This window comes from Hippopotamus amphibius, chromosome 2 (assembly GCF_030028045.1).
Source record: "Hippopotamus amphibius kiboko isolate mHipAmp2 chromosome 2, mHipAmp2.hap2, whole genome shotgun sequence".
Classification (NCBI taxonomy): Eukaryota; Metazoa; Chordata; class Mammalia; order Artiodactyla; family Hippopotamidae; genus Hippopotamus; species Hippopotamus amphibius.
Window position 1 is genome coordinate 175,672,739 of NC_080187.1, and position 15,454 is coordinate 175,688,192.

Sequence of the window (15,454 nt, forward strand, 5' to 3'; positions counted from 1 at the left end):
ACAAGAACAACTAAATAAAGAGGAGATAGGCAATCTACCTGAAAAAGAATTCAGAATAATGATAGTAAAGATGATCCAAGGTCTTGGAAAAAGAATGGAGGCATGGATCAAGAAAATACAAGAAATATGTAATAAAGACCTAGAAGAACTAAAGAACAAAGAGATGAACAATACAATAACTGAAATGAAAAATACACTAGGAGGAATCAATAGCAGAATAACTGAGGCAGAAGAACTGATAAGTGAGCTGGGAGACAGAATGGTGGAAATTACTGCTGTGGAATAGAATAAAGAAAAAAGAATGAAAAGAAATGAGGACAGTCTCAGAGACTTCTGGGTCAACATTAAATGCACCAACATTCAAATTATAGGGGTCCCAGAAGAAGAAAAAGAGAAAGGGTCTGAGAAAATATTTGAAGAGATTATAGTCAAAAACTTCCCTCACATGGGAAAGGAAATAGTCACCTATGTCCAGGAAGTGCATAGAGTCCCATACAGGATGAACCCATGAAAGAACACACTGAGACACCTATTAATCAAGCTAACAAAAATTAAAGACAAAGAAAAAAATTAAAAGCAACAAGGGAAAAGAAACAGATGACATACAAAAGAATCCCAAAAAGATTATCAGCTGATTTTTCAGCAGAAACTCTGCAGGCTAGAAGGGAGTGGCAGGATATATTTAAAGTGATGAAAGGGAAAAACCTACAACCAAGATTACTCTGCCCAACAAGTCTCTCATTCAGATTCGATGGAGAAATCAAAAGCTTTACAGACAAGCAAAAGCTAAGAGAATTCAGCACCACCAAACCAGCTTGACAACAAATGCTAAAGGAACTTCTCTAGGCAAGGGGAAAATAAATGAGGCCACAACTAGAAACAAGAAAATCACAAATAGGAAAGCTCACTGGTAAAGGCAAATATACAGTAAATCATGAAATCACCCATATACAAAACCAGCAACCGTAAGAAGAGGAGAGAACAAATGAAGGAAGTAGGAATTGCATTTGAAATTAAGAGACCAGCAACTTCATACCTTGTTTATGTATAGACTGCTTTATCAAAACCTCATGGGAAATGCAAACCAAAAAACTACAATAGATACACACACAGAAAGCAACCCAAACAGAACACTAAAGATGGTCATCAAACCACAAGAGAAGAGAACAAAAGATGAAGGGAAGAAAAAAGACCTACAAAAACAAATCCAAAACAGTTAAGAAAATAGCAATAGGAACATGCATATTGCTAGTTACCTTAAATGTAAATGGATTAAATGTTCCAACCAAAAGGCACAGACTGGCTGAATGGATACAAAAACAAGACCCTTCTATGTGCTGCCTACAAGAAACCCACTTCAGACCAAGGGATACATATAGACTGAAAGTGAGGGGATGGAAAAAGATATTCCATGAAAATGAAATTAAAAGAAATATGGAGTAGCAATACTCATATCAGACAAAGTAGACTTTAAAATAAAGACAAAGAAGGACACTACATAATGATCAAGGGATCAATCCAAGAAGATATAATAATTGTAAATATACGCACAGCATAGGAGCACCTCACTATATAAGGCGAATGCTAACAACCATAAAAAAGGAAATCTACAGTAACTCAATAATAGTGGGGGACTTTATCACCCCACTTATACCAATGAACAGATCACCTAGGCAGAAAATTAATAAGGAAACACAAGCTGTAAATGACACCTTAGACCAGATATACTTAATTGATATTTATATGACATTCCATGTGAAAGCAACAGAGTGCACTTTCTTTTCAAGTGCACATGGAACATTCACCAGGATAGATCACATCTTGGGTCACAAATCATGCCTTGGTAAATTTCAGAAAATTGAAATCATATCAAGTATCTTTTCCAACCACAATGCTACAAGATTAGAAATCAATTACAGCAAAAAAACTGTAAAAAACACAGAGACCTGGAGGCTAAACAATATGTTACTAAATAACCAATGGATCACTGAAAAAAATCAATGAGAAAATAACAAAGAATATCTAGAGACAAATCACAGCAAAAATACGACAATCTAAAATCTATGGGACACAGCAAAAGCAGTTCTAAGAGGGAAATTTATAGCAATAAGATCCTACCTCAAGAAACAAGAAAAATCCCAAACAAACAACATAACCTTACACCTAAAGCAACTAGAGAAAGAAGAACAAACAAAACCCAGAGTTAGTAGAAGGAAAGAAATCATGAAGATCAGAGCAGAAATAAATGAAATAGAGATGAAGAAAACAATAGTAAGTGTTCAATAAAACTAAAAGCTGGTTCTCTGAGAAGATAAACACAATTGATAAACCTTTAGCCAGACTCATCAAGAAAAAAAGGAGAGGACTCAAATCAGTAAAATCAGAAATGGGAAAGGGGAAATTACAATGGACACTACAGCAATACAAAGGATCATAAGAGACTACTACGAGCAACTATAGAGCAATAAAATGGCCAACCTAGAAGAAATGGACAAATTTTTAGAAAGGTACAGTCTTTCAAGACTGAATCAGGAAGAAATGGAAAATATAAACAGACCAATCACAAGTATTGAAATTGAAACTGTGATTAAAAATCTTCCAACATACCATATGATCCAGCAATCCCACTACTGGGCATATACCCAGAGAACACCATCATTCAAAAAAGACACATGCACTCCAATGTTCATTGCAGCACTATTTACAATAGCCAGGACATGGAAACAACCCAAATGTCTATCAATAGATGAATGGATAAAAAAGTTGTGGTACATATATACAATGGAATACTACTCAGCTGTAAAAAGCAATGAAACTGGGACATCTGTAGAGACACAGATGGACCTAGAGACTGTCATACAGAGTGAAGTGAGTCAGAAAGAGAAAAACAAATATCGTATATTAACACATGTATGTGCAATACAGAAAAATGGTACAAATCAACCGGTTTGCAAGGCAGAAATAGAGACACAGATGTAGAGAACAAACATATGGACATCAAGTTGGGAAAGCGGGGAGGGTTGGGGGGGAATGAACTGGGAGATTGGGATACCAAATTGTACACTCTAAATATATGCAGTTTATTGTCTGTTAACTGTATCTCAATAAAAGTTCTTTAAAAAAAGAGATTTGAAAATGAAACAATTGCCACTCTCCTCAAAAAAAAAAAAAAAATCTTCCAACAAACAAAAGTCCAGGACCAGATGGCTTCACAGGTGAATTCTAGCACACATTTAGAGGAGAGTTAACACCTGCCTTTCTGAAACTCTTCTAAAAAATTGCAGAGGAAGGAACACTCCTAAGATTATTCCATGAGGGCACCATCCCCCGATACCAAAACCAGAAAATGATACCACAAAAAAAGAAAATGAAAGGCCAATATCACCAATGAACATAGACACAAAAATCCTCAACAAAATACTAGCAAAAAATCCAACAGCACATTAAAAGCATCATACATCATGATTAAGTGGAATTTATCCCAGGGATGCAAGGAGTCTTCAATATACACAGATCAATCGATGTGATACACCATATTAACAAACTGAAGAATAAAAACCATATGATCATCTCTATAGATGCAGAAAAAGCTTTTGACAAAATTCAGTGCCCATTTATGATAAAAACTCTCTAGAAAGTGGGAACAGAGGGGCCATACCTCAACATAATAAAGTCCATATATAACAAAAGTACAGCCGACATCATACACAATGTTGAAAAACTGAAAGCATTTTCTCTAAGATCAGGAAAAAGACAAGGATGTCCACTCTTGCATAGTTTTGGAAGTCCTAGCCATAGCTATCAAATAAAAAAAAAGAAATAAAAGGAATCCACATTGGGAAAGAAGAAGTACAACTGTCACTGTTTGCAGATGACATGATACTATACATAGAAAATCCTAAAGATGCTACCATAAAACTGCTAGAGTTCATCAATGAATTTGGTAAAGTTGCAGGGTACAAAATTGATGCACAGAAATCTCTTGCATTCCTCTACACCAGCAATGAAGGATCACAAAGAGAAATCAAGGAAACAATCCCATTTACCATCGCATCAAAAAGAATAAAATCTGTAGGAAAAAACCTACCTAAGGAGGCAAAGGCCCTGTATAAAGAAAACTATAAGACACTGATGAAAGAAATCAAAGATGACTTAACCAGGTGGAGAAATATACCATGTTCTTGGATTGGAAGAATCAATATTGTGAAAATGACTATACTACCCAAAGCAATCTACAGATTCAAGGCAATCTCTGTCAAGTTACCAATGGCTTTTTTCACAGAATTAGAACAAAAAAAAATTTTAAATTTGTATGGAAACACAAAAAGCCATCAATAGCCACAGCATCCTGAGAAAGAAAAATGGAGCTGGAGGAATCAGTCTCCCTGACTTCAGACTATACTACAAACCTACAGTCATTAAAATAGTATGGTACTGGCACAAAAACAGAAATATAGAGCAATAACTGCTAATGAATAGAAGGAATCACTCAAAAGAAAATTGGGTATAACATGTGAAGGTTACTTTTGAACTTTAAATTCCATAAAGCTAAAAAAAAGTGCTTTTTAGGTCTACAGGTTTAATACCAACTCATAGAAAAGTCACTCAGTTTTCAATGGGTCAAAATAATTTGTTACTAATTGTGTTTGGGGCATTTTTAATCAAAGTGTTTTGCAGGATGCTTCTAAAAGGTCATATATATATATATTATATATATATATAGTCATAATTACTTTGTCTACCATCTCAAAATATTTTCAACACTTTAAATGGATTAGTTAGTATTCAAGAACTCACTAATTCTGGTCTAGTTTATTTCAATGTTACATTTCTTCTTTTACTCCTCACATCAAATTCATCAGTAGGATGCTTCTATTTCTAAAGTATGGCTCATATCATGCACTCCTCTGTCTTTACTGTCATCTCTCAAGTTCAAATTATCATCCTTCTTCCCTGGACTTATGCAGCAGCATTCTAGCCCAGCTCCTTGCTTCTACTCTTGCCCTTCTACCCTCCATTTTCCAAGCAGCAACAGAGTACTCCTTAAAAATGGAAACACTGATCATGTTAGATTTTTCAGTAAAATCTTTCCCTCTTGGCAATTCTGTGCCAGGAGGTCTTACAAAGCTGTTCTAGAAAACAAGAAGGTGTTCTAGAAAACAGGAATTGCCATCACCATTTTATGCTCAATCTAATATTTTTAACTAGAGTGTATAACTTCTCACCTTTTATTACTGAACTCTTCTATACAGGAGAAACTGTAATGTTACCTGCCTTAAGTCTGAGCTGCAGCTGTCAAAAAAACAACCAACCAAACAGCAAAAAGAAGGCTGGTAAATTCACCCTGCATCAACTACAGAGGGCACTATGAATATGGGTACAATGATGTCTCATGACAACTCAATTTCCTCCTTTAGTTAGTTTGCATAGCTGCAGTAAGGGGGCTACCACATCTCTAACATTAGATAATCTGTTTCTGGAAAATACTTAAAAGTAAGGATAATTTTCTAGACTGGGATGAATGGTAGGCAAAATAGAAAAAGCATTGGATTTAGAGTTAAGAACTTTTGTTTACTAGTCATAGGAAATTAATACTCAGTTTCCTTAGGTATAAAATGAGCAGAGTTATACCCTCTTTAACGGGCTGTTATAAAGGTAACTGAATGAGATAAATGCCTATAAATACAGGTGATTTGCTTTGTTGTACAGCAGAAACTGGCACAACAGTGTAAAGCTATTATGCTCCAATAAAGATTTAAAAAAGAAAGAAAGAAAGAAAGAAAGTACCATAACCATTGCTCAACCAGTAAGAGCTTAACAAATATTCATTGTATGTGTATGGCCATAGCAAATTTGAATAAAGCTGTGGGTAAAAGCCAGTAGATTATAATTTTTTTTTTTTTTTTTTTTTTTTTTGCTGTTTGAAACACTACATAACCTTATTACCTGGATCAGCAAAGGCAATTCTAAGCTGAAGCTTCTCAAAAGTTTCTTTTTTATTTTCTTAGACAGAAGAGATAGTCTTCTTGACAATAACCAGAGAGGAGAAAAGAGGTGGACATGGTTGTGATGAGGATCCTTGAATGTGTTTGCTGCAGGATAGAGGGGTTATAAGCAGAGCCTATTGGGAAGTAAGCCCTGTTTTTCCCTATCCTTGAGGATCCTTGCTGCTAGAAGGAAAACAATGTCAGGGGACATCTCTATGCTTGTTAGTCACTTCTCTTGGGACCTTCCATAATTTCTGTGTTTTTTTTCGTATGTAAGTTGACATAATATCTTTTCCTTGCTTTAAAACTCTCACAGAAACAGATAGAATGAAATATTAACAAGTCAATTGATTGAGTGTTTGATTAATTAATCAACCAATAAGTCTATCTCTAATTCCCCTAAGTGTGCTTACAATGTGGCCACTGAAGAATCTTACAAACCTGAAGGGGATAAATGCAACCCTAGATGGCCATAATTGATCTGACATTCATAAGCAGACCTTGAAGTAATTACAAGCTGATCTGACACTCACAGCTAGGCCATGTTATTCTGTTATTGAACACAAACATGAGACAAAACAAAGCTACTTTATAATTATGTCAAAGCATAGCCAAAAAACAGTCACTGTGTCTGCTATAAAATACCAAATATCCTCCTCTCTTGGCTAAAATGAGTGTCTTCTCCTTTCTAAAATTTAATGCCACTTCTGCACTTGATTCCAACTGAGGTGTCAGCACAGCCATTTCACACTCAAGCACCAGGTGTAAGGCATCTGCCCATGGCCCCCTAGAGCAAGTGAAACTAGATGAAGCACAAAGGAAAAAAGAGACTGGCAAAAGATGGCAGAGGAGTAGGACATTGCGATCACCTTCCTCCACACAAATACATCAGAAACACATCTACTTGGGAAGTGGCTCCTGGAGAACACCTTCCAAATGCCTGCAGGAGAACTCAGACCTCCAAAAAGGCAAGAGAATTTCCACGTAATTGGGTAGTGCAAAAGAAGGAAGGGAAAAAGAGAGACAAAGAATTCCTAGGAGACCAGCCCTTCTGGGAGGGAGCTGTGAGGGGGGAAGGCTCCCACACATGGGGGAGCCCCCTCACTGATGGGGATGGGGGAGGGGAGCCTTGGAGCTCCCAGAAGAGAGAGCAACAGCAGGTCTGCTGAGGGCAGAGTGGAGAGATCCCCTCACGGAGGAGTCAGGCAGCACTCGCCAGCCTGAGAAGCTACTCTGCTCACCCGCGGTGGTGGTGGGGGCTGGGTGCCAAGGCTTGGGCTTCATAGAACAGACACCAGGGAGAGAGCTGGGGCTGGCTGCATGAGAACAGCCTGGGGGGCAGGTGCACCAGCAAGCTAGGAGGGAGTTTGGGGAAAATCCTGGGCCAGACGGAGAGGCAGGGGACTTTTGTTTCAGAGTGCTTGGGACGAAATTCCCTCTCTGCGAACTCACAGGCTGTGAAGCAGCATGACCCGCTGCTGCTGGATCAAAAAGCCTGCCGTCCCGCACCACCACCCGCCTTGCCCTGCTGAGTCCGGCCAAATGCTCACCCACCTGCCCACCACCCTGCTCCCCCCTGCCCCCATTGCCACACCGCTGGCCTGTGGCCTGATCACCCACAGCCACCAAGGGTCCTGTGTGTAAGGCAAGTCACTGGCCACACCCTCATGGCAGCAGGTGAAGCCCACCAACACCAAGGGTCCCACGATCAGGACAAACTTCCCTGGGAGAACACAAAGCACACCTCAGGCTCACACTGACCTCTGCTGTTGCAAGCAATCCTGCAGATTTCAGTTAGACTGCCATATCCCTCCCTACCCCCTGATCTGAAGTTGCAAGTGAGCCCCAATCATCCTCTTTTGCCCCCTCTTGCCTGGGCGGGGAACTGACTCCTGAGAGCAACCCACACGCAAAGAAGGGACCAAAACCAAAACTGATCCCTGAGGACTGCAGGACCAAAGAAGAGAAAGAGAAACAGCTGCAGGAGGAGCAGATTTAATGCCCACAATAGGCTTGATACACCCTGCATCTGTGGATGATCTGAATAGATGAGTGTTTCTACAATAGAGACTGTAGACATAGGGGACAACTGGGGGCTGTGGGGACAAATACACACAGGACTAATAGCAGATCACAGTCTGAGCTCTCTGCAGTCCACAGCAGGTGCAGAGCCATACCTAGAAGTATTGGAGGACTTCCTGGTATGCTTATCTTTTTCTGGTTTTAGGTATTTGTTAGTTAAATTTTTACTGTATATATTTGTATGTGGATTTGCTTGTAATTGGTATGAAAACTCTCTTCTTTGTTTTCTTTGCTCTCTCTTTTTCTCTTCTCTTTGGTTTATTTTCCTCTTCTCTTTCTGTAAGTGCAAGTGTGCATATCTCTGTGTGTGATTTTGACTGATTAGAGTTGCCTTTATCACCAACCTTGGGGATCTGTCTGTCCTTTCTCCTTCTTTCCTTTTTTCTTCCTTTTTTTCTTTTCTCTCCTTCTACCCCCTTTTTCTCTCTGCCGTGCAACTTCCAGGGTCTTGGTGCCCTGGCCAGGGGCCAAACCTGGACCTCTGAGACAGCAGAGCAGAGTTCAGAGTATTGGACCACCAGAGAACTCCTGACCCCATGCAATATTAATCAGCAGTGCTTCCCCAGAGTTCTCATTCTCAACACCAAGCTCCAAATCCAGCCAAAGGCCAGCAAGCTCCAGTGCTTGACACCTCAAGCCAAACAGAACAGATATTCGAGGAATTTCTACTAGGCAGCATAGGGGAAGGAGACAGCAGATATGATAAATTAGACAAAATGAGAAAACAAAGAAATACCTTGCAGGCAAAAGAGCAAGATAAAAACCCACAAGACCAAATAAATGAAGAAAAAATTGGCAAATTGCCTGAAAAATAATTTAGAGTAATGATAGTAAAGTTGATCCAAAATCTCAAAAACAAAATAGAGAAAATACAGGAAACATTTAATAAGAACCTAGAAGAACTAAAGAGCAAACAAACAGTAATGAACAATACAATAACTGAAATTAAAAATACTCTAGATGGTATAAACTGCAGAATAACTGAGGCAGAAGAACGAGTAGGTGAGTTGGAAGATAGAATGGGAGAAATAAATGCCACAGAGCAGGAAAAAGAAAAAAGAATGGAAGACAGTCTCAGAGACCTCAGGAATAATATTAAGCATACCAACATTCAAATCATAGGCATCCCAGAAGAAGAAGAAAAAAAGAAAGGGTCTGAGAAAATATTTGAGGAAATTATGGTGGAAAACTTCCCCAACATGGGAAAGGAAATAGTAAACCAAGTCCAAGAAGTACAGAGTCCCATACAGAATAAACCCAAGGACAAATACATCAAGGCACATATTAATCAAACTAACGAAAATTGAACACAAAGAAAAAATATTAAAAGCAGCAAGGAAAAAGCAACAATAACATATAAGGGAAAACCCATAAGGATAACAGCTGATCTTTCGGCAGAAACTTTCCAGGCCAGAAGGGAGTGGCAGGAGATAATTAAAGTCTTGAAAGAGAAAAACCTACAGCCAAGAATACTCCACCCAGCAAGAATCTCATTCAGATTTGAGGGAGAAATCAAAAGCTTTCCAGACAAGCAAAAGTTAAGAGAATTCAGCACCACCCAACCAGCCTTACAACAACTGCTAAAGGAACCCCTCTAGGCAGTAAGCACAAGACAAGGAAAAGACCTACAAAAACACAGCCAGAACAGTTAAGAAAATGGTAATAGGAACATACATGTCAATAATTAGCTTAAATGTAAATGGATTAAATGCTCCAACCAAGAGACACACACTGGCTGAATGGATACAAAAACAAGACCCTCATATATGCTGTCTACAAGAAACCCACTTCAGATCTAGGGACACATACAGACTGAAATTGAGGGGATGGAAAAAGATATTCTATGTTAATGGAAGTCAAAAGAAAGCTGGAGTAGCAATACTCATATCAGACAAATTAGACTTTAAAGTAAAGACTATTACAAAGGAAGGACACTACATAATGATCAAGGGATCCATTCAAGAACATATAACAATTGTAAATATCTATGCCCCCAGCATAGGAGCACCTCAATACATAAGGCAAATGCTAACAGCCATAAAAGGGGAAATTGACAATAACATGATAATAGTAGGAGGCTTTAACACCCCACTTACACCAATGGACAGACCATCTAAGCAGAAAATAAATAAGGAAACACAAGCTCTAAATGAGGAATTAGACCATCTTGACTTAATTAATATTTATAGGACATTCCATCCAAAAATTAGAGAATACACTTTCTTCTCAAGTGCACACGGAACATTCTCCAGGATAGATCACATCTTGGGTTACAAATCAAGCCTCGGTAAATTCAAGAAAATTGAAATCATATCATGTATCTTCTCTGAACACAATGCCATGAGACTAGATATCATTTACTTGAAAAAACTGTAAAAAATACAAACACGTGGAGGCTAAACAATACGCTGTTAAACAACCAAGAAGTCACTGCATGCATCCAGTCAGTCTGTGTCTTTTGGTTGGAACATTTAATCCATTTACATTTAAGGTGATTATTGACATGTGTGTTCCTATTACCATTTTCTTAAATGTTTTGGGTTTGTTTTTGTAGGTCTTTTCTTTCTCTTGTGTTTCCTGCTTAGAAAAGTTCCTTTAGCAATTGTTGTAAGGCTGGTTGGGTGGTGCTGAATTCTCTTAACTTTTGCTTGTCTGTAAAGCTTTTGATTTCTCCATTGAATCTGAATGAGATTCTTTCTGGGTAGAGTATTCTTGGCTGTAGGTTTCTCTCTTTCAGGACTTTCAGTATATCCTGCCATTCCCTTCTGACCTGCAGAGTTTCTGTAGAAAGGTCAGCTGTTATTCTTATGGGTTTTCCCTTATATATTATTTGTTGCTTTTCTCTTGCTTCTTTTGATATTTTTTCTTTGTGTTCAATTTTCGTTAGTTTGATTAATATGTGCCTTGATGTATTTGTCCTTGGGTTTATTCTATATGGGGCTCTCTGTGCTTCTTGGACTTGGTTAATTATTTCCTTTGCCATGTTGGGGAAGTTTTCCACTATAACCTCTTCAAATATTTTCTCAGACCCTTTCTTTTTTTCTTCTTATTCTGGGATGCCTTTGATTCGAATGTTGGTATGCTTAATATTATCCCTGAGGTCTCTGAGACTGTCTTCCATTCTTTTTATTTTTTTTTCTTTTTCATGCTCTGTGGCAGTTATTTTCCCCATTCTATCTTCCAACTCACTTACTCATTCTTCTGCCTCAGTTATTCTGCTGTTTATACCATCTAGAGTATTTTTAATTTCAATTATTTTGTTGTCCATTGCTTTTTGTATGTTCTTTAGTTCTTCTGAGTCCTTATTAACTGTTTCCTGTATTTTCTGTATTTTGTTATTGAGATTTTGTATCATCTTTGCTATCATTACTCTGAATTCTTTTTCAGGCATTTTTCCTATTTCCTCTTCATTTATTTGGTCTTGTGGGTTTTTTTCCTGCTCCTTTGTCTGCATGGTGTTTCTTTGTTTTCTCATGGTAGTCCAAACTTCAGAGATTGCTTGTCCTGGCAATAAAGGGGTTTAAAAAAGAGTGTCCAAGCCCCAGACTAATGGCAGAGTGTTGAGTCAAACAAATACAAAGTCAAGGAAACACATGCATGTATAAGACACACAAATACTGAATCCAATAGAACATAAGGCACTAGAAAGACCTGACAGAAGAACCCCAGTAAGCTATCAGACATTCAAAGAGGAAATCAACAGAAATTCAAAAATGAAACAGAACAAAACAGAAACAAAAGCAAAAACAAACAAACAAACACCACCACACACACAGAAACACAAATTCAGGGAGATATTGAAAGCTAGGATCAAATGTAATAAAGAGCTAGAGTACCACCAGACAGACTGAAGATTCTCAGAATGAAATCAGACAATTATACTAAGAACTAAGATAAAGACAAAAACCTAATAATAAATACCAAAGCAGTGTGTCATCTGGAGAATAAAGCAAGGAGACAGAGCAAACTGATAATATTGCTTATAAGTATATTAAGATAAACTAAAAAAGGATAGAACACAGGGCAACAGAAGAGCATGGTGTGACTGGAAATATGAAAATAAAAAGAAAGAAATAGAAATGTATAAAAGAGATGAAAAGAAGGCAGGAGAGATACAGTCAGCACTACAAAAAACTTAGCTAGAAACAGAAATATATAAAAGACTAAAAATAAAAATAGAATAAAAATAGAATTAAAAAATATGTTATAAAACTTGTAGATCCCTTAGGACTAAGATCATAATCAATAAAAAAAAAAAACAAAACAAAAAACAAAACTAGAACTGACACCAGAATGGACCAGTTCAATAGGATTAATACTAATATTTCTGTTTCCTTGGGGTCTCATCTGTAAGTGTCCTCCTACCCGCCTTGGGTTTTTTATATTATTCTGTGACCAGCAGAGCTTCCTTTATTGTTCATTTGTAAGTGCTGGTGTGTGGGGAGAGAGAGGGTACAATAGCGGCTCCTTCCCCTGTGAGTGAGTGAGCAGTGGCACCCTGTCTGGGTCATGGTGGTTCAGTCAGCCATGGCGGTGACTGTTTCAGAGGGACACGAGTGGCTCAGGTGTAAACAGAATGTCTCCAGAGCTGGGCCACTCTGTGGGCTTTTGGCTCTCGGCTGCAGGCACTCTAAGCCAGCCCCACCTGGGGGCCTTTGTTATCCCTGAGTGCATTAGCTTGGCCCACAGTGGTCCTTCCTCTGTCCTTCGGAGGCACTGAGAGAGAGGCTACACCCGTGTCTCCTCCCAGCTGCTTGTGAGTCAGCAGTATCCAGCTGCCACTATGGCCTCACAGCTTTCTGTGGTAGGCACTCTTCACTGTGGATTTCTTCCCTCCTGTCCTCTTGGTCTGTCTCCCCACTGCCAGCAATGTTTCTCACCCTGAACCAGTTCTCCAGTTCCCATGCTCCCACTCCCAGACCCCCTGTTCAGCTGTGAATCAATGTCTCAGTCCGGGCACGCTGAGCCATGGTGCGGACCCTCTGTGTGTTTCTCACTCTTTCCCATCTGCCACAGCTCAGCCGCTTCACCCTTTTTGAACAGTTGTAAATGCCTCCCTACTGACCCAAGGAAATTCCCCATTGGAGAAGGGGTTTCCGCATCAGATAAGGGACGTTTCCCCGAATTTGGCAATCTCCCCTCTGTTTCAGATCCCCCCACCCTAGGGTGTGGAACCCGTCCCTTTCCTTCCTTCTCCTCCTCTTTCTCCTTTTTTTTTTTCCTTCTCTGTCCTACCCAGTTATGTCGGGATCTTTGCAGTCATTTCTGGTGTCCGAGGTCATTTGCTGGTGTTCAGCTGGTTCTCTGTGGGCATTATTGCATCTTTTGGTGTATTCCTAATGTATCTGTGGAGATGGATGCATTCCATGTCCTACTTCACCACCATCTTTCTTCCTCCTCTTCCCTTCTACTTATATTCACATTAAAAATGGATCATATACATGTTGCTTTGGAACATTCTTTAAAAAATATACAAACTGGAGTGAATCTTTTGCTATGTTAGTAAATACAGTTCTACCGAATCACTACTAGAGGCATAGTTTTCCATTTTATTGTTACAGCATAATATAAGTAGTTCTCTCGTCAGACATTTAGGTTGTTTTGCAATTTTTTTCTATCACAAACTATTCTGTGATAATGTTCCCTTACAATGAATTACTATAAGTGGATTACATGATCAAAATGTATATATAATTTTGAGGCTTTTTTTAAGGCTTTGCCATATTGCAAGTTTGCTCTCTAAAAGTGTTGTCCTAAGTTACATTCCGAACAGCAGGTAGGAAGAATGCTCATTCTCCTCATGTTAGAAACACACACACACACAGGCTATTATTATTCTTTCTAAAAATTACCATTATGAATGTTTTAAAGTAATGTGTCATTATTGTAATGTGTATATATTTAATTAGTAATTAGGTTGAATTTAAAAAGTATTTTATTGGTCATTTTGCCTTTCTTTTTTTCCTTTTCTTCTCATTTATGCATATAGCTAATTTTTCTAATCACATGTTCATTTTTCTTGATTTAAAATAATTTTTTATATTTTATAAATATTCACCTTTACCATTTTTTGCTTTTGCTTGTTCAATATGTGCATAGCAATTTTTTAAACCAATCATAGTTATTTTCTATGTAGTTGTATATATCACTCTTTCTCTTAGTGGTTTATAATTTGATATTATGCTTAGGAATATATTCACACCTTGAGATTATACATTTATAACATGTAAGATGTAGAATTGAAAAATGTCTCTTTTTGTGACTAGAAAATGTATGCAGTTATTAAAAGGGAAGCACAACCTGTCTCTAGAATAAGTAGCAGTTTCAGAAATGATAAATCATGACTTCTTCATAAAGGAAGTGGGTTAATGTAATCAACTTGTCATCAAGTGGCTGGCTGCTTCTTCTCAGTGAAGACTATATTGATGGCTCAGTATCAGTCTCTGCTGCTGCCTGGTTGGTCATTTGTTAGATAGTTAGATAACTAGTTAGTTAACTAGGTCAACATTGATAAGAGGCTCATGTTTTGGGGTTCATGCATAGCCTCAATTATGGCTCTTCCAGTTGTGAACATATTGTACAATCACTGGGATGACAGATGATGAAAGCTACCTGGCACACAGTATAAATCATTCTGTTCACTTGGCTTTCAAATAGTGGGCATTGATATGGAACACCAAGATTTGCACGCTTTGTGTCCACTCCCGTATTCTATACACATGCGTCCTTCCTATCTCTGATTTTCCTATTTGCTTCTTCCAGACCCCTGACTGAAGAGAAAAACCATTTCTTATAGCCCAAGAACCCATGAATAGCTTTACCTTAGGTTTTTTTTTCCCCATCATACAACTGGAAAATTAAATTTTCTTTTTTCATTTCTACATGTTGTAAGAACTTGCCCTCAACATCATGATTTAGTCAGTCTCTAAGTCAGCCTGCCTATTTTTGGCTCACATGAATATGTGCATCAGCTCACCCATAAATCAGGACTAAGATTCTTCTTCCTTCATTTGCTGGTTGTTGGAAACCCACTGTGAGACCATGGGTTTAAAATAAGGACAAGGTGTTGGTACACCAGAGGAAGGTGATGTGTCCTCTGAACCTGTCTGGACACATACACTGGTGTACCAACCACTACTAATGCATCATGAATTGCTGCTGTTCTTGACTGAATTTATGACTTATCGGTCATAATATCCAGCTCATGATGGGAAGCTCTATTTGCACAGCCACTAGATTCCTCATAGTAAGATGCTCAGGGTTTTTCCCCAATGGAAATCAAGATCTCCTTTGCAAACAGTGAGTAGTTCTATGTAATAAAAAATGTGACCTTGTTCTAGGACTCAAGGGTTATGCCATACCAGTCTAATGATATTTATCATATG